We start from the raw sequence: 24,851 nt of genomic DNA on the forward strand, positions 1-24,851 counted from the left end.
TACTTCCGGTACAGGCAAGGCTTTTTTATTAGCGACCAAAAGTTGCGAACTTTATCGTCGATGTTTTCTACTAAATCCTCTCAGCAAAAATATGGCAATATCGCGAAATTATCAAGTATTACACATAGAATAGACCTGCTATCCCTGTTTAAATAAGAAAATCTAATTTCAGTAGGCCTTTAAGACATGTTTTTTTTATTTTTTATTTTTTTTATTTTATTTTTTACAGGCCACAACAAGTAAATGGATATGGTAAACACAAGAATCTTGGTGTTTGTGATCCGCATCAAACGGCATTACTTGGCAATGGCAATCACATACTTTTTCAAGAAAATGGGCTGATACCAATCGGTGGCCGATCGGCAAATCCCGATCTCTGATTGTTGACGGTAGTTGTTTTTTGTCAGATCCAGAAGCATTTGGTTTGTGTGTCCTTCCAGGAGGTACTTTAAATGTTTGCACTTGTTAATCATTTCCCAAGCAAAGGAGATTGTTGTAATTGTTGGTTTGTCTTTTTTGTCTTACTGTACAAGTGATGACATTTGCTGAACTTTAGTTGAACCCATCACATATTGGGCATCTTAACAAGAATTATTTTTTTTGCATTAAATTTGGCAGATGTGAATGTTCTGTGGAGGGAATGACATACATGGAACTCAAGATAAAAATATTACTTGTAGGCCACATTGAAAATTACCTGCTTTAGTAATGGAGAGTTGGACTTAGGATAGAATAAATGATTAGGAACAGCTACCTCACCCCCCATCAAAATGTCCTGTGTTTGTTATCTAGTATCGGTGATCTCCCATAAAGACACCAATGTAAACACAAACTGCTGGTGAGGTGACAACTGCTGAAGATGTCACCTTTTAACAGACGTCTCAATCCTATCATCGTTAACATACCTATTGATCTTAGGTTGCTGTTAACGGCTTCATTAGTGTATTGATGTTGTCTGTTTGCCGCTTTACAGTTCATCTGAATGTTTATTGGGGCAGCTGACTGACACACTTAAAAGTACAAAGGAGTCTATAATTATATAGTGTGTTCTGCGTTTGTTGACATAACAGTTGAGGGCCTGATGGGTCATTTTTCTGTTAATGTGTTGTAGTTGTCCACTTAGTCATCACTTAACGACAAAAGTGCCAAAACTACTGTCTAGTTAAACAGCATTTAAACATAAACACAGTCACTTCCTGTTCAGTGTAAAGTGGGCTTCAACATAAAAGCATGACCTTTTTAACCTTGAATCTACCACAGAATCTAAAAACAAAAAAAATAACGTACACAAGCTGCTGTATATTATCCAGTCCCTAAAGAAACCCAAAACGTAATGTTGCGATTGCGCTCTTTTACATTCAACCAATACCCGGAAATTATGCACAACCTTGCAACGTTGCCTAATCTCCACAATTTTCTTGCACATTTTAGCCAATCTTTGATGTTTTGGGCTATCAAATTTGTCCCAGCAGCCCTTAAAAACACAATACAACTGTCTAAGCAATCAAGAGTCTCCCTGCATTGCCACACATCTCCACGTCTTTGTATACATTGCAATGTCTAAAACTCGTGGAGGACAGAGCAAGCAATAAGCCATTATAATAATAATAATAAAAGTAAGATTTCTATGAATGTTCTCATTAATCCAGGTTATTGTCATCTCAGGGCTTTCAATCGATTGCTACTGGACTGTTGGGTTTGTCTGAGAAGACGTTTTGCCGCTCATCAGAGAAGGCTTCATCAGTTCTTACTCATAGATTTAGATGGGTCAGATCTACTCCAGCGGCTGGTGCCAAAACCCCAAATATTTATTCTCCAAAACCATGAGTTTGTGAGGAAAAACAACTGTTTTAATGCAAACGAGCAATCCTAACTGTCAAAGCCAACGACAGTCGTTGAAGTGTAATTTCCCCTTTTTCGCATTGAGGTATTGTGTGGCAGAACGTTCCCTATGGATCAACTACTACCAACCCAAAATAGTCGTAATCCCCCGCGTACGCATTCATTCAGTTGTAAACAAAAGGCACAAATAGCATTCTGGTCACTTTCTGTGACCAGAATGTTCCTAACTGCTGTTATTTGTTGGAGGCTATATTGCAGTCTTTTAGGAATGGTTAAAAGGACGGTGTTGTATGTGAGAGACAGGTGGTGTCGCAGACCTCCTCCTCTGTTCAGTGATGTTTTTCCAAGAGTTTTCCCCTGCCATGTGTCAACTTAATGGTTGTCTTGTTTCCCCAACATATGAATCAGTGCATTTATTACAATACTGGATAGCACACACCAGATTGTTTTTGTGGGTGTGGGGTGTCCGGTCCTTAGGATGCACCAGTTTCTGTCACAGGGTGTTGCCTGGTTTGAAGTGTACTGGGATGTTGTGTTGGTTAAACATTCTTCTGAGTTTCTCAAATAGACCCGATACATATGGAATAACAATATTTTTTGTTTGTCACCATTTTCCTCCTCATCCATTCTTTTGTTATTTCTGGAACTGGATGCACTTTACACAAATGACCACCTGGGGTAACCACAGGTTTTGAAGACTTACCTCAAATGCCAATGCTCTTTCTCTTTGGCCTGTGGGCATGTAGGAACATTCTAAGCTCAGTGTTTTAGGGTTCTGATAACACCCAGTTTGTGTTCCAGTGTGTGGTGTGAGTCAAAAAGTAGGTATTGATCGGTATGTGTGGGTTTTCACTTTTCGGTAAACAGGGGCCTCCATGTCTACACCTTTCAATCATTTTACTAGAGTACATCTTTTCAAGGGGGAATACTAAAAATAAAGCTTGGATACTCTTTAAAGTAGTCAGTGTTCAGCTGGTACAGAAAGTGTAATTTTTATAGTAATGTCTTAGGATTATTTCTTTTGTTTACTTAAATGTTTTAACTGTGAACATTTGTATTATTGTGAAAAGAGAGATATAATTATTTGTCTTTTGCTTGTAATATTACAAGAGTACTTTGTATTGTGTACAATGTTTGTCAGTGTCTTTACTCAGTCCAGAGTTTCCACGTTGCATTAAAAAACATTAAATGCGTTTCTCAAAAATTAAAGCCTTTAATGGCATTGAAAAGTATTAAATACGATGTCCAGAACTTCTTCTCTACTCATTTAAACAATTGTGATTGTGTAAAATACAATCCATTCAAGATGATTATTTGACTGAGCCTATTTTTAATGCATCTAAATGGCTTATTGGAATTTTTCCAAATATCTAAAATGTTTAAATCAATCATCCATTTCCTAACACATGCATAATTAGCATTTCCAGTGTGATTTTCATTTATTATTCCATAAAACCTTTTAACAATCTAAAAAAAATTGTATCCTGATTAAAAACATATCCTCCAGTTTGTAGGTATTATAAGGCATATTTTCAGATAATATGCATTATTGCAACATGTTCTTTAATAGATAAAAATGCAAATATGACATCTGGGTACATTAAATTGATCAACTAATTCATAATTGAATGTTTACTTAGAGGGCTTCAGTGCTGTTCTCCTTCAATAATTTTGATTGAAAGTACAGTGTGATTGACAGACAGAACCTTTTAATTGGCTTGGTTTATGGAAAAGCACAAAGTCAGAACACCGAATGCTTGGAATGCCTGTGAACGTGCTCATGCTGTAGTGAAAGCAAGAACATGAATACATGTCGGGAAAATTGGAAACTGCAAATTTTAGCAAAAGTGGCTGGTTTTTCAAAACTTGGTTGACGCTCTTTTATCGTAAAACCATAGAGGCATTCTAGAGTATTTGCTAAAAGACCTGCAGTTTTTGCTCAATGGGCATCAATGCGGTGAAATCACAGATGCTATAGCCAATCACAAGTCGGCAAATGAAGGCAGGCAGTAGTTTAGGGCGCCAAATTTCTTTGGCATGACCAATAAAGCCACTTCAGCTGTCGCTACTACAACTCTCAGCTGCTGTTACCACTACAGAAAAATAAATAAATTCCCCAAAATTCTCAGAATAAACATTTTTGCAAGCCAATTTTAATTTACTAGATAAGTGTTTAAACCTCATTCCTAGGGCCAGGGCCCATTGTTGGGCCACGAGCGGTCTCTAAAGGACACTTTTCCACCACTAGGGGCAGTGATGACAGTATCAATCAAAACAAGGTCTGGAGCTAAAGTCATAGCGAAGTTTCTTAACAAAACTTATGACTAAAGTGGTGAAGCTGTATTTTTATTTACACTTATATTTTATTGACAGTTTAGTTAAGAAATATTCATTATTATTTTTTTTATTATTTTTTAGCACAGCATAATTGTATGTAAATTTATTTTTCGTAGTTGTTTGAGTCCCTTTTTATTCAGTGTATTTGGTTAGTACTTCTTTTTCTAATCAGCCTGACCTAAGTCCAAGTTATATGTGTTGAATAAATAATGATATTTGTGATAAACCCACCGTGAAGCCACGGTGGCAGACAGGTTAGTGCGTCTGCCTCACAATACGAAGGTCCTGAGTAGTCCTGGGTTCAACCCTTGGCTCGGGATCTTTCTGTGTGGAGTTTGTATGTCCTCCCTGTGAATCTGTGGTTTCCCCTCCAGGTACTCCGGCTTTCTCCTACTTCCAAAGACATGCACCTGGCGATAGGTTGATTGGCAACACTAAATTGGCCCTAGTGTGTGAATGGAAGTGTGTATGTTGTCTGTGTATCTGTGTTGGCCCTGCGATGAGATGGCGACTTGTCCAGGGTGTACCCCGCCTTCCGCCCGATTGTAGCTGAGATAGGCACCAGCGCCCCCCGCGACCCCAAAGAGGATTAGCGGTAGAAAATGGATGGATGGATGGTGATAAACCCATACTTTCATGTCATTTTACAAGGTTGTAAACTGTAACTAGGTTAGATATAATTATTATATAGGAATGAAATAAAGAGTAAGTTTACTAGATTACTAATTTAGTGTTAACATTAGAGTGGGTCCAAGCCCTTCTGTAGTGAAAATGTTGGGCCCCAAAGTTGAAAAAATGTACCCTAGATAGTAACAGTTAATGTCAACTTTTCAACTATTCAAGATCATCAATCATATCATCAAATATACACACGATTGTACGCATTTTTGACTATATATCATAACCATATGATATATGGTGGGACATGGGCATTGAATTTTTTTAAGTTCCATTAAAAATGGCATTAAAAAGCATTAAGTTAGATATGCTGATACCTGCAGAAACCCTGTAGCTGTATTGTTCAGATTAGATTAATAATGACTTTTTCTTCTGCAAATTTTCTTACCATAATGACGAAGGGAAAATCACAACAATTTATTCCAAGTTTGTTGCAATTTAATTGCAACACCTAAAAAAACGTTCACTTTCCCATTGCAATTTTTGCGATCAATCAATCACGCTTTGATTGATTGATTTGAAAATTTTATTCGTAGATTGCACAGTACAGTACCCTTGTCACTAAATGGTAACACCCGAATAAGGTTTTCAACTTGTGTAAGTCGGGGTCCACGTAAATCAATTCATGGTACAAATATATACTATCAGCATAATACAGTCATCACACAAGTTAATCATCAGAGTATACGCATCTTAAAAAAGGCCTACAACATCCTCGGAGGACTGCTGAATATTTGTTAATGTTTAAAAACATTTAGTTTAAGATGTAAATAGGTCATATTTTGTTGGATTGGTAGAAATCTTGTGCAAAAGTTTATGCAATTTTTATTGTGCTAAAAGTCATAAAATCACAAGGGGATGTAGTGATAATGAACAAAAACAAGCCTTAACACATTGCAGCAAAAGTTGCAATGTGTTAAGGCTTGTTAATGCAGCAAAATCAGGCATTTTAGGCTGTACACTCACAAAAAAGCCTGCAAAATCCTGGAGTGACTGATTGTCATTGTTGTCTAGACATACCAGTGTTTGCCACATGACAGGAATGTATTTGTGGCATGGCGGAATGATGTCATTTTTAAATAAAATCAGCCATGACAGAGTGAGGATTTTTTTTTTTAAAGCAAAACAAATAGGTTAGAACTAAAAATAAACATTCTCCTGCTTTTTTCGGCTGGTTTTATGTCAATTTTTTTTTACGTTGTGTTTTTAAAGTCTCTTTACTGGATTTGCCGCTGAATGTAGCGACAAACTTCCTAAGTTGGCCACATGGATCCCTGCTGCTCTGTCTTTATTCTCTGGCAGACCAGGCATAGCATGTGTATGAGCGAGGGCAACTAGGTAACAGGTACACTGGAAACCCAAATAAATAAGCAGAACTCAAAAAAAGTGAGGCAATCAGTTGCCACATATTTTTTGATAAACTCAAATATTTGAGTATATCAGATCGTAAATATTTGGAGTTTATGTTAAATGTAATTTTGAATTAGAATTGAATTAAACTTACCAATTAAGCCAACTCAAACATGTTCCTCCTCATGTCTGCTGCCTTAAGAGGAAGTGCACGAAAATGCTACAAAATAAAAGCACTTCCTCTCTCTCTCTCTCTCTCTCTCTCTCTCTCTCTGCGCGTGTGTGTGTGTGTGTGTGTGTGCATGTAATAATTTATATATACATACACACACACAAAGTATTCTAACAATACAAATCTATAATGCAATTGATTCATTCTTAAAATATTCTTGATTCAATTTAATGATTTGTTCTTTCAAAATAAGAAAAAATTATGTGTAATCCACTGAGTTAGTGGTAACGGTGAGTTAATTATTTTAAGTAGCAGTTGCATGATCTGCAAACATGTTAATATTAATCAAAAATAACAAGTTTAATAAACACAAAAAAAGGAAAATGTTACTCACACTCAACATTTTTAAGTAAGTACAACTTTTAACAACTTTTTAAATTTACACTACTTATTCTAGTTATTATTTTGATGTCTCGGGTTTACAGCGTAGGTATTAGTGGCAGAAAAACACAAATAAATGAATGTATGGGAATTACTCCTCTGCTATAAATGTGCAAGAAATATACTATAAAAAAAATAATCAAATAAATATTCACAAATGGAGGAAAATGTCTACCAGCTTTAGCTAGTGTTGATTTTAGTTATGTGGACAAACGCTTCTCTTGACGCCAGTGTTAGGTTTATCAAGATCGACGGATTCCACCGCACTGTGATTTAGTGATCTGCTTTTGAAAAAAGTCTTTCTTCAATATGCCTCCCCGCGTGTCGTCATGCTTGTTCGTTTTTTTATATGCATGGCACAGCAGGATGCGTGTGTGCGGCACATTCACCTTAACCCCAGACACCCGCGCCTTTCCCCTCTATCTGCTCTCTTTTATTTCCTTGACCCATGGTGGCCCCCGCTGGTTCCTACTGTATTCATGTCTCCCGTCTGTCCTCCCCTTTCCTCTTTTTCACCGTGCACATTCATGATCAACTGTGCGTGTCCTCTCCTGCTCCCCTGCCGTCACTTGTCCCTATTTCTCAGCTGTGCTTCCGCTGGCAGAAAGTCCGCATGACACCCATTCAGCTCTCAAGACTGTAAGGCTGGGGTGTCCAAAGTTCAATTTTATAAAATTATTATTATTAGATATTGCGCTCATTTGCTTTATCTATAACCAAGCTTTTGATGTCAATGTTCAGCCTAGCATATATTGATTGGTTTTAGCATCTTGAATGCACAAAGTATTTTTGTGTTTCATTTTTATGTACAGTATATGGCACTCGGTGGAAAAAGATACCGTTTGACTCAACACAAACTAAATCAAAGCTTTATTTAATCCCATTTTTCATGTCATCACCCCGCCTTCCGCCCGATTGTAGCTGAGATAGGCGCCAGCTCCCCCCGCGACCCCAAAAGGGAATAAGCGGTACAAAATGGATGGATGGATGTACTTCTAAAATTAGCATTTCAATTGTTGACTGTGTATAGAGAATAGAGAATAGAGTTTTATTGTCATTATTGCAATGAACAGGTTCAAAGAACAACGAAATTGGAGCAGCTCCTCCTAAGGTGCATATACAATATGGTAGTATAAATTTAAAAAAATAAATAAATAAATAAAAAATAAATTAAAAAAAAAAAGATACAGATGACAGATGTATCTATGTATACATACATAAAACATTATTATCATTATTATTATTATTATTATTATTATTTGGTGTATCAAACACCAAAGGTCGGACATGACCGGAAATTACTCGTAGTAACCCCCACTGTAGCTGGAGGGTGCTCAGCCAAATCACCACCAATTTAATATACAAAAAAGGGACTGATAAGAATTATTGAAAAACATGATCACCATCAAGCAAAGGGCACATAATTATTTGCCCATAAGTGATTTGTGTAACAATAATACAACTTTGATTTTATGTGTATCTATATTACGGTGGATTTCAAACCTTTTTTTTTTTTTTACCAAGACATTATCACCTCATAAAAATCCTGGCTAATAATGACCAATATTAAAATACAGTAGCATTGTAAGCCTACATATCCATTAAAAACAAGGCAGAAATTTAATTTAAAAACTATCTTTAATATTTTCTGTATCATTAAACACAGTTTGAACAGTAACAACATGTTTGAACATAGGAAAATAAAACACTGTACTTGCATTAAGTGATTCTTTGGTGTACACATATCAAAGTTTGAGATTCACTGATGTATTAAATACTGTCTTCATCGAGCATCCTCCTTGTTCATGTTTGTATTAGGGTTGTACGATATACTGTTACCAATAAACTACCGGTGTACTGGGATTTACGTTATACCAGTACTAATAAAGTACCGCAAAACTAATTGATTAAAATCGATACTATATCACCTTTTAAAAAGTACTGGTACCGTTCTTTCATCCGAATGCCGCTGTGTGGTGGTGATTACAGTGCATTATGTTGAATGTGTCAAAACGCACACTCAGAGTGCATACAAGCAATAACATCGTGGGGAGGAAGAATGACAGAAAACAGCAATTCTACTGGTTAATAAAAAGGGTATGTGAAGCATCATATGGAGGAGATATTTGGGCTTCAAAACTAAAAAAAAAGATGACATTTTAACCAGGAAGCACTGCGCTGCAAGTGTTGCTTTAAAACAGGCCTCGCCAATTGTGGCGATTAGTATTACCACCTTTGCTTCAAATGTAGGTAAAGCTATAAATAATAAGCATTCAGATCTGCACAAGGAGTTATAAAGAGTGACAGGTAATAATTTAGTTGTTACACCTGTCTTGCTGTTGGTCTCCAGTGCAGACCGTAGTCGAGGACCACAGGGCAGACATTCGCTTCAGCGTTTCGTTGAGGTAAACACCCTTCACTTTACCGGCGGGGTCTGCTAACCTGCTTACTGGTTATGTAGAAGCACCGCACGTTCCGTTCATTATTAGTTTGCAAGACACAACCGGATCCATCATCCTTCCTGACCGTGCATGCGCTCCCTCTCTCTCTGTTTACACTCACTCACTGATGTCACTAAGCCAACACGTTGCCATTTTCGCAAACGCATCTAAACTAATAAATTAACCAGCTCCCCTGCTGTGCACATTTAGATACAGAGACACACATACAGCTGCTTGGCTTGATGCCACATATTAGCGGAGTTAAGGGGTGTTAGCGTCAACTAACGCAAGTGGAATGGCTGAATTCTTACAATTTGTGTTTTATCTTTAACAAATGTGTGTTTTACCTGCTACGTGGCTTATCTGTGTACATTTTTCCATAGTTTTGTTTTTAGTATTTTCTAATAATTTTATTTTTCTTAAAACACAGACCAGGAGTGGCAACCATAAATCATGAATATTTTAATATAATATCAATAAAGCTCTGTATTTTATTCTTACCTAATCCTTGATTTTGGCAGACTACATGTAATATGAAAAATTGTAAATTTTTCTTTGAGTACAACAATAAAAGCCCAATGTCTTAATGCCTTTTAATTTATATTTTAACCTTGTAAGAAGAAACATATGTTTAGCAAATTGTAAGATTTTTTGTTAAAATTAAGCCAATATTGCCATTGTTCATATTTCCCTTTATTCGAAAAATTATCTAAGTATCGATAAACATTTTGGTACTAGTACCAAATTATAGGTATCGGGACAACCATACATTGTACTGATACTGATTATTTAAAAAATGGTACTATACTGCCATTGAAAAATACCAGTACTTTTTTTTTTTTTTTTCATCGACGTGAGGAGTGCCATGATGACATTGCTGGTATTTAAGCCGCGGCGCATGTTAGTCAACACACGCAGCACTTGCAAGCAGAAATAATGTGAAGACAGAAGACTAATAATAGAGAATGGACATATTTTGGCTTAAAAACTAAAAATATAGTAATTGGGGCTATAAACATTGAAGCGCCGCTCTGCATGCAGTGCTTGAAAGCATAGCAAGCTAGCAGCGAGTGCCACTCCGTAGGATTTTAGCTACTTCTAAAACACTTTTCCTTGCATCCATGGCGACAAACAACGTTTCTTGCAAATATCATCCCTGCAGAAGGAAGAATAGCTGACCATGCTTCACTACACACAGTAGGAGGATACAATAGCTAGTAGCTAACAGCAAGCTATAGCTTTTGAACGTGAACAAAACGGTGGATCAATACACATATCGATTGTAACAATACAAAGTACAAGAGCCATATTTGGTATATCGATGTTTGTCATTATCACAAAATATTTTTTATTGTTGATAAATGTCTCTGGACACAGGAGAACTTTAATTATGACCAATATATGAACCTGTAACTACTAGGTATCGGATCAATACCCAAATTTGTAAGTTTACAAAAAATAGAAGAATAAGTGATTATTACATTTTAACAGAAGTGTAGATGGAACATGTTAAAACAGAAAGTAAGCAGATATTAACAGTAAACAAACAAGTATTTTAAGAAACCATTTTCTACCGCTTGTCCCTCATAATTTTGACAAAATAATATAATAGCACCTCCTCTCTGAGCTGCCACCTTATCGCGGTAGAGGAGTTTGCGTGTCCCAATGATCCTAGGAGCTATGTTGTCCGGGGGCTTTATGCCCCCTGGTAGGGTCTCCCAAGGCAAACAGGTTCTAGGTGAGGGATCAGACAAAGAGCAGCTCGAAGACCTTTATGAAGAAGAAAAAGCATGGACCCAGATTTCCCTCGCCCGGACGCGGGTCACCGGGGCCCCCCTCTGGAGCCAGGCCCGGAGGTGGGGCACGATGGCGAGCGCCTGGTGGGTCACCCCTCCAATGGGCTCACCACCCATAGCAGGGGCCATAGAGGTCGGGTGCAATGTGAGCTGGGCGGAAGCCGAAGGCAGGGTACTTGGCGGTCCGATCCTCGGCTACAGAAGCTAGCTCTTGGGACGTGGAACGTCACCTCACTGGGGGGGAAAGAGCCTGAGCTAGTGCGCGAAGTGGAGAAGTTCCGGCTGGATATAGTCGGACTCACTTCGACGCACAGCAAGGGTTCTGGAACCAGTTCTCTCGAGAGGGACTGGACCCTCTTCCACTCTGGCGTTGCCGACAGTGAGAGGCGACGGGCTGGGGTGGCAATTCTGGTTTCCCCCCGGCTTAAAGCCTGCACGTTGGAGTTCAACCCAGTGGACGAAAGGGTAGCCTCCCTCCGCCTTCGGGTGGGGGGACGGATCCTGACTGTTGTTTGTGCTTACGCACCAAACAGCAGTTCAGAGTACCCACCCTTTTTGGGTACACTCGAGGGAGTACTGGAAAGTGCTCCCCCGGGTGATTCCCTTGTCCTACTGGGGGACTTCAACGCTCATGTTGGCAACGACAGTGAAACCTGGAGAGACGTGATTGGGAAGAATGGCCGCCCGGATATGAACCCGAGTGGTGTTTTGTTATTGGACTTTTGGCAACGACAGTGAAACCTGGAGAGGCGTGATTGGGAAGAATGGCCGCCCGGATCTGAACCCGAGTGGTGTTTTGTTATTGGACTTTTCTGCTCATCACGGATTGTCCATAACAAACACCATGTTCAAACATAAGGGTGTCCATATGTGCACTTGGCACCAGGACACCCGAGGCCGCAGTTCCATGATCGACTTTGTAGTTGTGTCATCGGATTTGCGGCCTTATGTTTTGGACACTCGGGTGAAGAGAGGGGCGGAAATTTCTACCGATCACCACCTGGTGGTGAGTTGGCTGCGATGGTGGGGGAGGATGCCGGACCGACCTGGCAGGCCCAAACGCATTGTGAGGGTCTGCTGGGAACGTCTGGCAGAGTCTCCTGTCAGAGAAAGTTTCAATTCCCATCTCCGGAAGAACTTCGAACATGTCACGAGGGAGGTGCTGGACATTGAGGCCGAGTGGACCATGTTCCGCACCTCTATTGTCGAGGCAGCTGATCGGAGCTGTGGCCGCAAGGTAGTTGGTGCCTGTCGGGGCGGCAATCCTAAAACCCCTTGGTGGACACCAGCGGTGAGGGATGCCGTCAAGCTGAAGAAGGAGTCCTATCGGGTCCTTTTGGCTCATAGGACTCCGGAGGCAGTGGACAGGTACCGACAGGCCAAGTGGTGTGCGTCTTCAGCGGTCGCTGAGGCAAAAACTCGGACATGGGAGGAGTTCGGGGAAGCCATGGAAAATGACTTCCGGACGGCTTCGAAGCGATTCTGGACCACCGTCCGCCGCCTCAGGAAGGGGAAGCAGTGCACTATCAACACCGTGTATGGTGCGGATGGTGTTCTGCTGACCTCAACTGCGGATGTTGTGGATCGGTGGAAGGAATACTTCGAAGACCTCCTCAATCCCACCAACACGTCTTCCTATGAGGAAGCAGTGCCTGGTGAATCTGTGGTGGACTCTCCTATTTCTGGGGCTGAGGTCGCTGAGGTAGTTAAAAAGCTCCTCGGTGGCAAGGCCCCGGGGGTGGATGAGATCCGCCCGGAGTTCCTTAAGGCTCTGGATGCTGTGGGGCTGTCTTGGTTGACAAGACTCTGCAGCATCGCGTGGACATCGGGGGTGGTACCTCTGGATTGGCAGACCGGGGTGGTGGTTCCTCTCTTTAAGAAGGGGGACCTGAGGGTGTGTTCCAACTATCGTGGGATCACACTCCTCAGCCTTCCCGGTAAGGTTTATTCAGGTGTACTGGAGAGGAGGCTACGCCGGATAGTCGAACCTCGGATTCAGGAGGAACAGTGTGGTTTTCGTCCTGGTCGTGGAACTGTGGACCAGCTCTATACTCTCGGCAGGGTTCTTGAGGGTGCATGGGAGTTTGCCCAACCAGTCTACATGTGCTTTGTGGACTTGGAGAAGGCATTCGACCGTGTCCCTCGGGAAGTCCTGTGGGGAGTGCTCAGAGAGTATGGGGTATCGGACTGTCTTATTGTGGCGGTCCGCTCCCTGTACGATCAGTGCCAAAGCTTGGTCCGCATTGCCGGCAGTAAGTCGAACACATTTCCAGTGAGGGTTGGACTCCGCCAAGGCTGTCCTTTGTCACCGATTCTGTTCATAACTTTTATGGACAGAATTTCTAGGCGCAGTCAAGGCGTTGAGGGGTTCCAGTTTGGTGACCGCAGGATTAGGTATCTGCTTTTTGCAGATGATGTGGTCCTGATGGCTTCATCTGACCGGGATCTTCAGCTCTCACTGGATCAGTTTGCAGCCGAGTGTGAAGCGACCGGAATGAGAATCAGCATCTCCAAGTCCGAGTCCATGGTTCTCGCCCGGAAAAGGGTGGAGTCCCATCTCCGGGTTGGGGAGGAGACCCTGCCCCAAGTGGAGGAGTTCAAGTACCTAGGAGTCTTGTTCACGAGTGAGGGAAGAATGGATCGTGAGATCGACAGGCGGATCGGTGCGGCGTCTTCAGTAATGCGGACGTTGTACCGATCCGTTGTGGTGAAGAAGGAGCTGAGCCTGACGGCAAAGCTCACAATTTACCGGTCGATCTACGTTCCCATCCTCACCTATGGTCATGAGCTTTGGGTCATGACCGAAAGGATAAGATCACGGGTACAAGCGGCCGAAATGAGTTTCCTCTGCCGGGTGGCGGGGCTCTCCCTTAGAGATAGGGTGAGAAGCTCTGCCATCCGGGAGGGACTCATAGTAAAGCCGCTGCTCCTCCACATTGAGAGGAGCCAGATGAGGTGGTTCGGGCATCTGGTCAGGATGCCACCCGAACGCCTCCCTAGGGAGGTGTTTAGGGCACGTTCAACCGGTAGGAGGCCACGGGGAAGACCCAGGACACGTTGGGAAGACTATTTCTCCCGGCTGGCCAGGGAACGCCTCGGGATCCCCCGGGAAGAGCTAGACGAAGTGGCTGGGGGAAGGGAAGTCTGGGTTTCCCTGCTTAGGCTGTTGCCCCCGCGACCCGACCTCTGATAAGCGGAAGAAGATGGATGGATGGATAATATAATCGGAAATGACACAATATGTTGCTTCATACGTCAGCAGCCAGTTAGGACCCTTTGTAACCTGTTTGCTTATTTACTACTAAATAGTATGTCCTAGTGTGTGAATGTGAGTGTGAATGTTGTCTGTCTATCTGCGTTGGCCCTGCGATGAGGTGGTCCAGGGTGTACCCCGCCTCCCGCCCGAATGCAGCTGAGATAGGCTCCAGCGACCCCAAAGGGGACAAGCATTTGAAAATGGATGGATGTTCACTATAACGTATTTTTCAGACTGTAAGTCACAGTTTTTTTCATAGTTTGGCCAGGGGTGCGACTTATACTAAGGAGCAACTTATGTGTGAAATTATTAACACATTACCGTAAAATATAAAAATAATATTATTTACCTCATTCACCTAAGAGACTAGACGTATAAGATTTCATGGGATTTATCGATTAGGAGTGACTGATTGTTTGGTAAACGTATAGCATGTTCTGTATGTTATAGTTATTTGAATGACTCTTACCATAATATGTTACGTTAACATACCAGGTACGTTCTCAGTTGGTTATTTATGCGTCATATAACGTACACTTATTCAGCCTGTTGTTCACTATTCTTTATTTATTTTAAATTGCCTTTCAAATGTCTATTCTTGGTGTTGGGTTTTATCAAATAAATTTCCCCAAAAAATGCAACTTATATGTTTTTTTTCCTTGTTTACTATGCATTTTCGGCAGGTGTGACTTATACTTCGGAACGACTTATACTAAAATACGGTATGATTTAATGCCAAAATTCTTCTTTGACCAAATAAGAAACGTTTAATGTATCGTAAGATTTTCTTTTAATATAAAGCCAAAACTGACATTTCTCGTGTTCCCCTTTTGTAATACATTTTGGCACCGGTTCTAATCAGGACAATCCTAGTCTATAAATTATATTTCCAAACTGCACCGGTTTGCGTTGTCCACATTGAAGCAGACATCATTCCGTAACTAAGACACCCTTATGGATGTGGTTCAGTAGCAGAGAATAGGAGTAGTGAACCGAGTCCTCCCCAACACTGGCCTCTCATTGCACCTGCAGGGCCTGGCGATTACAGCAAGGGAAAGGACATTTCATGTTGAAGAACTACTACTAATAGTATTGGACCCACTCATTTTCCACCATGATTGACTGGAAGTGAGTTTTTCCAGGTAGAGAGAATATGGAAATTAGAAGAGGGGGGCAACACATGTTTGCAGCCCACCTGCTGTCAATCTGTCATTCATAAATTGAGGCCATTTCATAGACCCTCCCTCTATACTTGGCCATTGTGGATGCGTAAGTTAAGATTTAGGACACTCCCTTTACTTTTGTGGATTTATGATGTTTACAGATGAGCTGAGATCCCGGAAAAACAGTCTGGCCTCCCCCTGCCACAGCGGGGCAGCCATCTTTAATCCAGTAAAGAGCGCAGGGATTTGGTTGCCCCTGGCCTGCCTGAAGGCGCTTTGGAAACTCTCTCGGCCGTGAGAACGAGGAGCTAGGGAGGGGAGGGTGAGAGATGAGGTGTGTTAGCCGTGCATGGGTGAGGGGGTATAGGGTGAGGGTTGTACCCCCTCTTTTGTGAATTTAGTTAATCTAATTTGAGGAACCCCCTCAAACCCCTCCACCGCTTTTTTTTGCCTGTCGCTCCCGTTTTAAACATCGGAACAAGCTGGACTAAGTTTCACACATTTCGGCTGAAAATGGGATTTGTTCGGTTTAATCCAATATCCTCATAGGAGTCATAGCACACCTGGAAAAGTGACTGTTTGCACTTTTAGACATTGGAGCCGATGCACACATCATTCATTTTTGTTAGAAGTGTAACCATATATCTTCACAGTTGGGCATGATAAGGGGTATATAACAGCTTAGCCTTGTCTGAACATCATTAAAGAGGAACTGCACTTATTTTGGAATTGTGCCTATTGTTCACAATCTTTATGAAAGGCATGAGGGATGGATTTTTTGTTTAATGCTGTCTAAATATCAAAAAACGTAAATAAAATTCCGCTAAAAGCGGAGCCAATGGGAGGCCTTTTATTCTGCCCATTTAATCCAATCGATAACCATTCAAAAAGCGCCAACAACACTCTATTTACATTTTTTTACTTTAATATTAACCAAGTATTAGTGATATTATTATTATAAGCGCTAACGCAGACACACTACTTATAGTGGTGCCATGATCACTTCCGTGTGTCCCTATGTTTACATCAAGTGGTCTGCTGCTTTCTCGTTTCGTTGCTTGTCAAACGTTATTGTAGATCATAAATCATGCCTTTAACTTGGATAGTGGACGTCGGAGTAGGTATTCCGACATGTTGGTACACTTTGACAGCCATTTAGGACCTGGAACTAGTGAGAAAGACACCAAAAGAGCTAGTTTCCCTCCACCCCTTTTCTTCCCCAGGATTATGTGTAATTTTTTATCTAAATGGGAATATATGAACATCCTAGCAGTTGGTATTCCAATGACAGCAGATCCCATACAGTAAGTGGCTCTAATAAAGTATGCAATGAGTAAAAATGAGTGAAGGGGAAAAAAAACAAAAAACGCCATGATGTGTTTTGGAAATTAATACAGCCTCACATGCTTAAAATTATCAAAATATCAAATCTTATAATAGATGTTCCCTTTACTCTTCATTATATATATATATATATACTTGCATCATGTGTATAAAACATTAATGGAGGTGTGTGGATATTTTTAGGGGCTCTATGGGCAGAATTGTACAACTCCCAAAAGCTCTGTTGTAAGCAGACTTTTGATCAGTTTTATTTGGTATTTAGAATGCATGAAAAAAAATAAAATCCATCATCTCTATTATAATGATTGTAAACAATAGTTGAGCTTTCAAAATAAATGCAGTTCCCCTTTAAAAGTTTTAAAGGTGTCATATTAGGATTTTTTCCACATTTAGACACTTCCTTGTGGTCTACATACAGTAACATGTAATAGTGGTTCTATGATCAACATTTTGCATAGATTATGTTTTACAGAGCATCTTAAAACTGCTTTCTGACCGTTTCTTCAGCTGCAGCATTTTGTAGGGGTTTTTATTTATGTACCTCCACTTCCACTGGGATTCACGGTGGAAGAGGGGTTAGTGCGTCTGCCTCACAATACGAAGGTCCTGCAGTACTGGGTTCAATCCCCGGCTCGGGATCTTTCTGTGTAGAGTTTGCATGTCCTCTTCGTAAATGCGTGGGTTCCCTCCAAGTACTCCGGCTTCCTCCCACTTCCAAAGACATGCACCTGGGGATAGGTTGATTGCCAACACTAAATTGGCCCTAGTGTGTGAATGTGAGTGTGAATGTTGTCTGTCTATCTGTGTTGGCCCTGTGATGAGGTGGCGACTTGTCCAGGGTGTACCCCGCCCCTAGTGTGTGAATGTTGTCTGTCCATCTGTGTTGGCCCTGTGATGAGGTGGCGACTTGTCCAGGGTGTACCCCGCCTTCCGCCCGATTTTAGCTGAGATAGGCGCCAGCGCCCCCCACGACCCCAAAAGGGAATAAGCGGTAGGAAATGGATGGATGGATGGATGGATGGATGGCATTTCCACTGTGTCTTCTCCACCCACATCAGCCATTTTGCAGTTTTAGCGCTTATATATGGACTCTACTGACCGGTGTAAGTTAGAACTATACACTACATTGCATTAGAAATGGCGACAGTGGGGATATGCATGTGCATGTATGAGCCAGTCTGCCCCACAACAAGAGGATAGAGAAAAAGAAGGAACTTATTGACTAAAGCGGACTATAATAACAGACTTGCGCAAAGCTTTTCAGGTAAATTTCTACTATACAGGGAGATAGCCACTGACGTCACATTCCCAAAAATTTGGGCAAATTCCAAATGGCTTATTCGGAGCAAGTGTGAAAGAAGGCAGGATTGTTTTATAAATATATCTGCCATGCCTCCATGGTGTGATTTTACATTTCTGGGACTTTTGCAGATTCCAAATACACAAAAACAGGTACCAATAAGCAAGAAAAGTTGTTTTGCCTAATAGGTCCCCTTCAAGATGAAACATAAGGAAAATGCTAGCAAGTATTTTTACACTAAATAACATTCTTAAATAAAATAAATAAAAAAAATGACATGTCATTCTCATGTAATTTGATTTACTCATGTACTCTAATTGATTTGCAAAAAACTTTTCCTTTTAGGGCTCCGATGCAAAGTTTATTTCGTTTAGCTCTATCGTCTTAAATAATTTTATTGCAAAACAAAACTTAAGGCAAGCTCGGTTCCCAACGAATTTACCAATCAGAGTAGCTGCAATGAGCATTCACTTAAAGATACACTACATGTGATCAAGTGCTAAGAAAAGCAACGTAAACATAAAATTGAGCAAACATCTTTCCAAATCAAGGGTGATGGGTCAAATGCAGAGAATAATTTTGCCACACCTTGTGTGTGTGTGTGACAATCATTGGTACTTTAAATTTAACTTTAAGAACTTTAAAGTAATGACCATAACAGAAACTCAACTACTTTAATTAGCTTTGTATGAATCCACTGCATTGTGTTTATAATTTAAGATAGGTCAGTCATAAATTGGCTCTCACAGCAGGGCTTTCTGGAAAGTAGACAATTGCAACTTTTATCGACCATTTAGCATCCTTGGGGAGGAGTGAACAATGACAGTTAAATTTGGAACTACTTAATGTGTCACTCTTATTGCAGGTGTCGGTCTAAATTTAGAAGAGAAGGCATTTTGCAAAGGTGGTCTGTCCGACATCTGTACTGTTGTATACTAAAAGGAAGTATTTTTAAAGGGGAACATTATCACCAGACCTATGTAAGCGTCAATATATACCTTGATGTTGCAGAAAAAAGACCATATGTTTTTTTTTAACCGATTTCCGAACTCTAAAAGGGTGAATTTGGCGATTGAAACGCCTTTCAATTGTTCGCTGGCGGAGCAATGACCTTTCACCCGTGACGTCACAACAGGAAGCAATCCTCCATTTTCTCAAACACAATACACACACCTAGTCAAATCAGCTCTGTTATTTTCCGTTTTTTCGACTATTTTCCGTACTTTGGAGACATTATGCCTCGTCGGTGTGTTGTCGGAGGGTGTAACAACACGATCAGGGACGGATTCAAGTTGACTTACGTGGAGTTTGCTAATCAGACATATTAATGGTCACTGCATGTTAATCGATGCTAACATGCTATTTAGGCTAGGTGTATGTACATATTGCATCATTATGGCTCATTTGTAGCTATATTTGCATCCAGCCTTTCCCTCCACCCACATTTAAGGCCAAACAAACACATACCAATCGACGGATGCAAGCTGCACCAGTGGTCAAAAGATGCGAAAGTTCCTCGTTTGTTCTGTTCTGTCGTAGCATTGCTACCGACAATAGCGATGCTACGACAGAGATTTGTGGATATCCTGCGACACTCAAATCAGATGCATTTCCAACGATAAAGTCAACGAAATCACAAAGGTGAGTTTTGTTGATGTTATTGACTTATGTGCTAATCAGACATAGTTGCGCACGGCATGACTGCAAGCTAATCGATGCTAATGTGCCATTTAGGCTAGCTGTATGTACATATTGAATCATTATGCCTCATTTGTAGCTATATTTGCATTCAGCCTTTCCCTCAACCCACATTTAATGCCAAACAAACACTTACCAATTGACGGAGTTAAGTTGCTCCAGTGGTCAAAAGATGCAATCGTTGGTTAGAAGGCGATCGCTGAATACGTCCTCGTTGCCTTTGTCTGTCGTGATATGGCTCAATAGCTTAAGTTTCTTCTTCAATTTCGTTTTCGCTATCTGCCTCCACACTCCAACCATCCGTTTCAATACATGCATAATCTGTTGAATCGCTTAAGCCACTGAAATCCGAGTCTGAATCCGAGCTAATGTCGCTACATCTTTCTGTTCTATATGCCATGTTTGTTTGTATTGGCGTCACGCAGTGACGTCACAGGAAAATGGACGGGTGGATTTACAGATAGCGAATATCAAGCACTTTAAAGCCTTTTTTCGGGATATTCCATGATGGGTAAAATTTTGAAAAAAACTTCGAAAAATAAAATAAGCCACTGGGAACTGATTTTTTTTGTTTTTAACCCTTCTGAAATTGTGGTAATCTTCCCCTTTAAAAATTGTAAAAAAGCAGACCAATCACAGCCTTTGCAACACAAGGTTCCTTTTTTGAGAGGTGCACGTCAAGCTACACGGGAGGGTTTAGAGGGGGAGAGGAATAATCCAGGCTTCACACTTCCTGCCCTTCACCACCCCTCAGCGGGAATGCCCTAACATTTTGCCTCCAAGGGCCAAAGTAAAAATGTGCCAATTTTCCTTAGGCCAAATAGCGACATTTACAATTCAACATCACCATGAGTGAGGAACTTAGCTTCATACCGCCATATCTGAATATAAGGTAGTAAAGAACATTACACAAACAATGTGCCTAGTTAACATGCAACTGCACCTTTACAGTACATTTTTAACCTCTAAACATTCAAAAAGGTCATTTTATGCAGATTTTCGCCATTCCCAGGTGTTGTTCTGTAACCCGTTTGTCCTAGATATTTGATCTGATTGCTTGCAAACTTTGCCCAGATTAGACATATGGAGGATGCAAAATTTCGAAGCGTTTAGGTCTTCATTATAGGAAGTGGCGAAGCACGGTCACCAAGATTATTCTTTTCCATACGGTGTCCAAAAGTCACAACTTTAACGTAGAACAGGGGTTCTTGAATTCAAACGTTACTAGTTATTTTGAAAAAACCCACATAGATTTTACAATTAAAAAAACAAACAAACTTGCAGCTCAGTCACCAGAATTTTACCATAAAATTCACAGGTTTTTTTACACTAATATATACTGCAAATTGAAAAGCTGTGCTACTGTTGTTTTTACTTTAAATTCCGGTGACTGGACTGCCTTTTTTTACTGTAATATCTATGGCCGTTTTTTTTTTTACAATGCATTACAGAAAATTGAAAAGTGTACCACTGTTATTTTTACTGCAAAATTCTTGCCACTGAACTGCTCCTTTTTTCCCCAATAATGTAATTTTCCTATTTTTACAGTGCATTACTTTAAATAGAAAAATGGTACGACTAATCATTTTACGTTAAATTTCTGGAGACTGAGCTGCCAGGTTTTTTGAGTAAAATCTATCTATCTTTTCCAGTGCAGCCTTTCGGGCATGCCATCAATGATTGTGCAGCTTGAAAGAGATCATTATGAATATGTATTACATTTGGCAGCCACTCTTCTGTGGGTCAAACAAAATGGCACGATGGGCCAAAATTGGCCTCCGGGCCCACTTTGGGCCTCCCTGCTCTCCAGCACGCCAGGTGAACTCGGTACATTTGTACTGTAGCAAATGTCCCGTACAGAAACATTAGATCACGTTTACATACCGATCCACACCTAATATTGGTTCAAATACTTGGAGGTCACACATTGAGATTTGTGTAAACATGTTTTAGCTCTTTTGTACGTCACAAAGGCTTCCTCACAGGATGCAAATGAGGAACTTCTCTCTTAGGTGTCACACCTCTGATTAACTCAGCGTGATGCCGTCGGATATCAAGCAGGTATTAACTCATTAACCTTTGAAGTTGCGCTGGGGTATCATCAGGGTCTCGTAATCCCCTAGTGAGTAGGACAGTGGTTCAACAAAATGATTCATTTGACAGCATTCTCACCTAATGCCCCCTCCACATGAGTTTCCCCTTGCATTAATGAGTTGAAATGGGATGATTAATTTAGGAAACACACCAGTCATTATGTGCTAAAAACTCACTCTGCTTATCAACGTTCTGCTCTTCAGCATTGTCATTTTAGTGCCCCCCCGACCCCCATCCTTCCCTCCTCCTCTACACTCCTTTTTGACTGGAGGCAATAAGGTGATGAAGGCCAGGAATGCAACCGTGGGACTATAAGGATTTATCGCACGGAGGTGTGAGTGCTGCTGCTGCTCTCCTGCCTCACTTGTCTGCAGATGTAACAGTTTAGTGCCAGCAGCATTCCCACTGCGGAGCCAACGCAGGCTTTTATTGCTTTGCACTTTGATTAGTCAGACCACATACTAAGAGGCTGTTTGCACCGGCTGTTTGTGGTATTTTGGCTATTTGATTGCTGCTTTTTGTAAAATAATGAATATATTGGTGCTATTCATAACATTTGAAACCTTAAGAGGATTCAGGAGACATTGTATATTATATATTACATTAGTTTATCCCAGTGGTTCTTAACCTGGGTTCGATCGAGCCCCAGGGGTTCGGTGAGTCAGCCTCAGGGGTTCGGCATAGGTCAAAACACACCCGATTCATCGTGTCAATAAAAACTTCTACCTATCGGCGTATTACGGATACGGCAACAGCAGAAGTCACACTGATTTGCAGGTGTGTAATTTGTTGTGAGTTTATGCACTGTGTCGGTTTTATTCTTTGAACAAGGTGATGTTCATACACGGTTCATTTTGTGACCAGTAAAAAAACATGGTAACACTTTAGTATGGGGCACATATTCACCATTAATTGGTTGCTCATTAACTTGCACATTAGTAACATATTTGCTCTTAACTAGTCATTATTAAGTACTTATTAATGCCTTATTCGGCATGGCCTCATGATAACCCTAACCCTCTAACCCTAACCCTCTAACCCTAACCAAATAACTCCAAAATAAGTCTTTGTTACTTAGAATGTTCCCTTAGTGTCCAACAACCTCTAAATTAAGTCTTTGTTACTTAGAATATGTTCTCCATACTAAAGTGTTACCAAAAACACATAAACTTGTCTTGAATTTGAAAAAAAAAAAAACATTTTATTTTTCACCAAGAAGGGTTCGGTGAATGTGCATATGAAACTAACGGGGTTCGGTACCTCCAACAAGGTTGAGAACCACTGGTTTATCCTATTAACAATAAATATGGTCCAGTTTAAGACACTGTTCAAACAAAAGTTTTTTAAAAAAGTGCAAAGTAGAATTCTGATAAACATTTTGAACCTTATTGAAAACGAAAAAAATCCTATTCATCTCACTATGTGAATTACAATGTATTTATCTATTTTGTTTGTGAGAACTTTTTTTTTAAATTATTTGTGGAGTTAAATTGTGCACACATTTAGAGCAGGAAGTGAATCCAATTTGTTAGTAACTGCCATGAAATGGAAAATGGGAAGGATCAAGTAAGCTCTTCTTCTTTCTACTCCGTTTTGGACGTAAAGAGAAACTGAAAGTTGTGATAATTGAAATTGTAATTGTACACCATGTTCGGAATAAACTTAAACCATAGCCATAATATTTAAGTTCCTTGAATTAGCCTGAAATTGCAAAGCTAAGCCAAACACCACATTTTTATTTAATTTAATAATTGCATATTTTGATGCCACATTTTCTTGACATGAACTAATGCAAGACCCTTCTGTTAAGATTTCAATGTGGACTACTGGCTTTATATATTCATTATGTGTCCACTGGATGGTGCTGCTTTTTCCCATTCAACGCTTGCAGTAAAATTGGTGAATTTAATATGTAATATTTTTAAGCAATTTTTCGGAAACTGACATTTTTTGTCATGTCTTCAATATCATGTAAAAATGCCCTTACTGCGTCTTCCATCACAATAAGCAACATTTATGAAAAATGTGAATAATTCCGTCATCATTTTCTTTACTTTTACTTCTTACACCACCCTCACTTTGCACTCCCTCCCATTCCTACTTTTTCCACTTTTCCCTCTCTTTCTCCCTCTCAGGTTACCAATAGTAGGGCTTTTCTTGCTTCCAGTGTGTGTGTGTGTGTGTGTGTGTGTGTGTGTGTGTGTGTGTGTCTACACTGAACTGTGTCCTTGTCCCTGCCTCCTGGCAGCTAGGAGCCACCCAGCTGCCGGCCTGTGATTGGGCAGCCGGGCGGTGGGGGGGCTCCCAACACGGCGGCGGTGTGCTGACTGCTCCGGGACGTGTTTCAACAGATGGTGGAGTTCGGAGGGTGTCATCACATCGGAGAGGGGATTAGAGGAGAGAGGTTGTCTTCCAGGAGCCGTGTGGTCCACCTCCTCTTGACTCTTCAACTCCTCCATGAACGCAGGGAACACTCGCAGGATTCCTTGCCAGGACGCTGTCTGCCAGGTACTTTACTATTCTGATAACATTCTATGTGCTTTGTAGTGTTTGCAGTGTTGCCTTCATGTGCACAGGACTTCATAGTTTCCCCTTGGATGACAGGAATTCCCTGTGTGGCAAATTCCTCCTCAAGGGATTAGTAGGCACAACACATTCCATTAATGTCATATTTTCTGGCAAACCGAAAGCAATGCAGGACATTCCGACCGGAATTGCGTTTGTATATCCTGACATTTTGCAACAAATATTACAAAAAAAAAACAGTAAAATCAATGGAAAAAAAGAACATTATTTTAGTTTTCCTCCATAAATCTAAGCCAGAGTGCGCCTCTGGCTCATGGTGTTAGCCAAATGGATGAGCTGCCTTCCGGATGAACTGTCAGAGAACTCAGGGAACGCACACGTCACTCCAGATGGGAAGCCTGCCAGCAGGAGCG

The 24,851-nt window shown here is 40.7% G+C and overlaps 1 protein-coding gene across 7 annotated transcripts in view; it reads left to right on the top strand.

Moving 5' to 3' along the window:
- Positions 1–24,851, top strand: part of sulf1 (sulfatase 1) — a 161,087-nt gene that overhangs the window by 74,463 nt on the left and 61,773 nt on the right. For 6 of the 7 annotated variants that reach the window (XM_061921855.1, XM_061921858.1, XM_061921860.1 and 3 more), the window contains one exon: positions 24,264–24,420. The gene's annotated coding sequence lies outside the window, so the exon portion shown is untranslated. Of the gene's footprint in view, positions 1–24,160; positions 24,421–24,851 lie in introns of all 7 variants that reach the window. The other variant, XM_061921856.1, reaches the window with a different exon arrangement.

This window comes from Nerophis ophidion, linkage group LG15 (assembly GCF_033978795.1).
Source record: "Nerophis ophidion isolate RoL-2023_Sa linkage group LG15, RoL_Noph_v1.0, whole genome shotgun sequence".
In the NCBI taxonomy this organism is placed as follows: domain Eukaryota; kingdom Metazoa; phylum Chordata; class Actinopteri; order Syngnathiformes; family Syngnathidae; genus Nerophis; species Nerophis ophidion.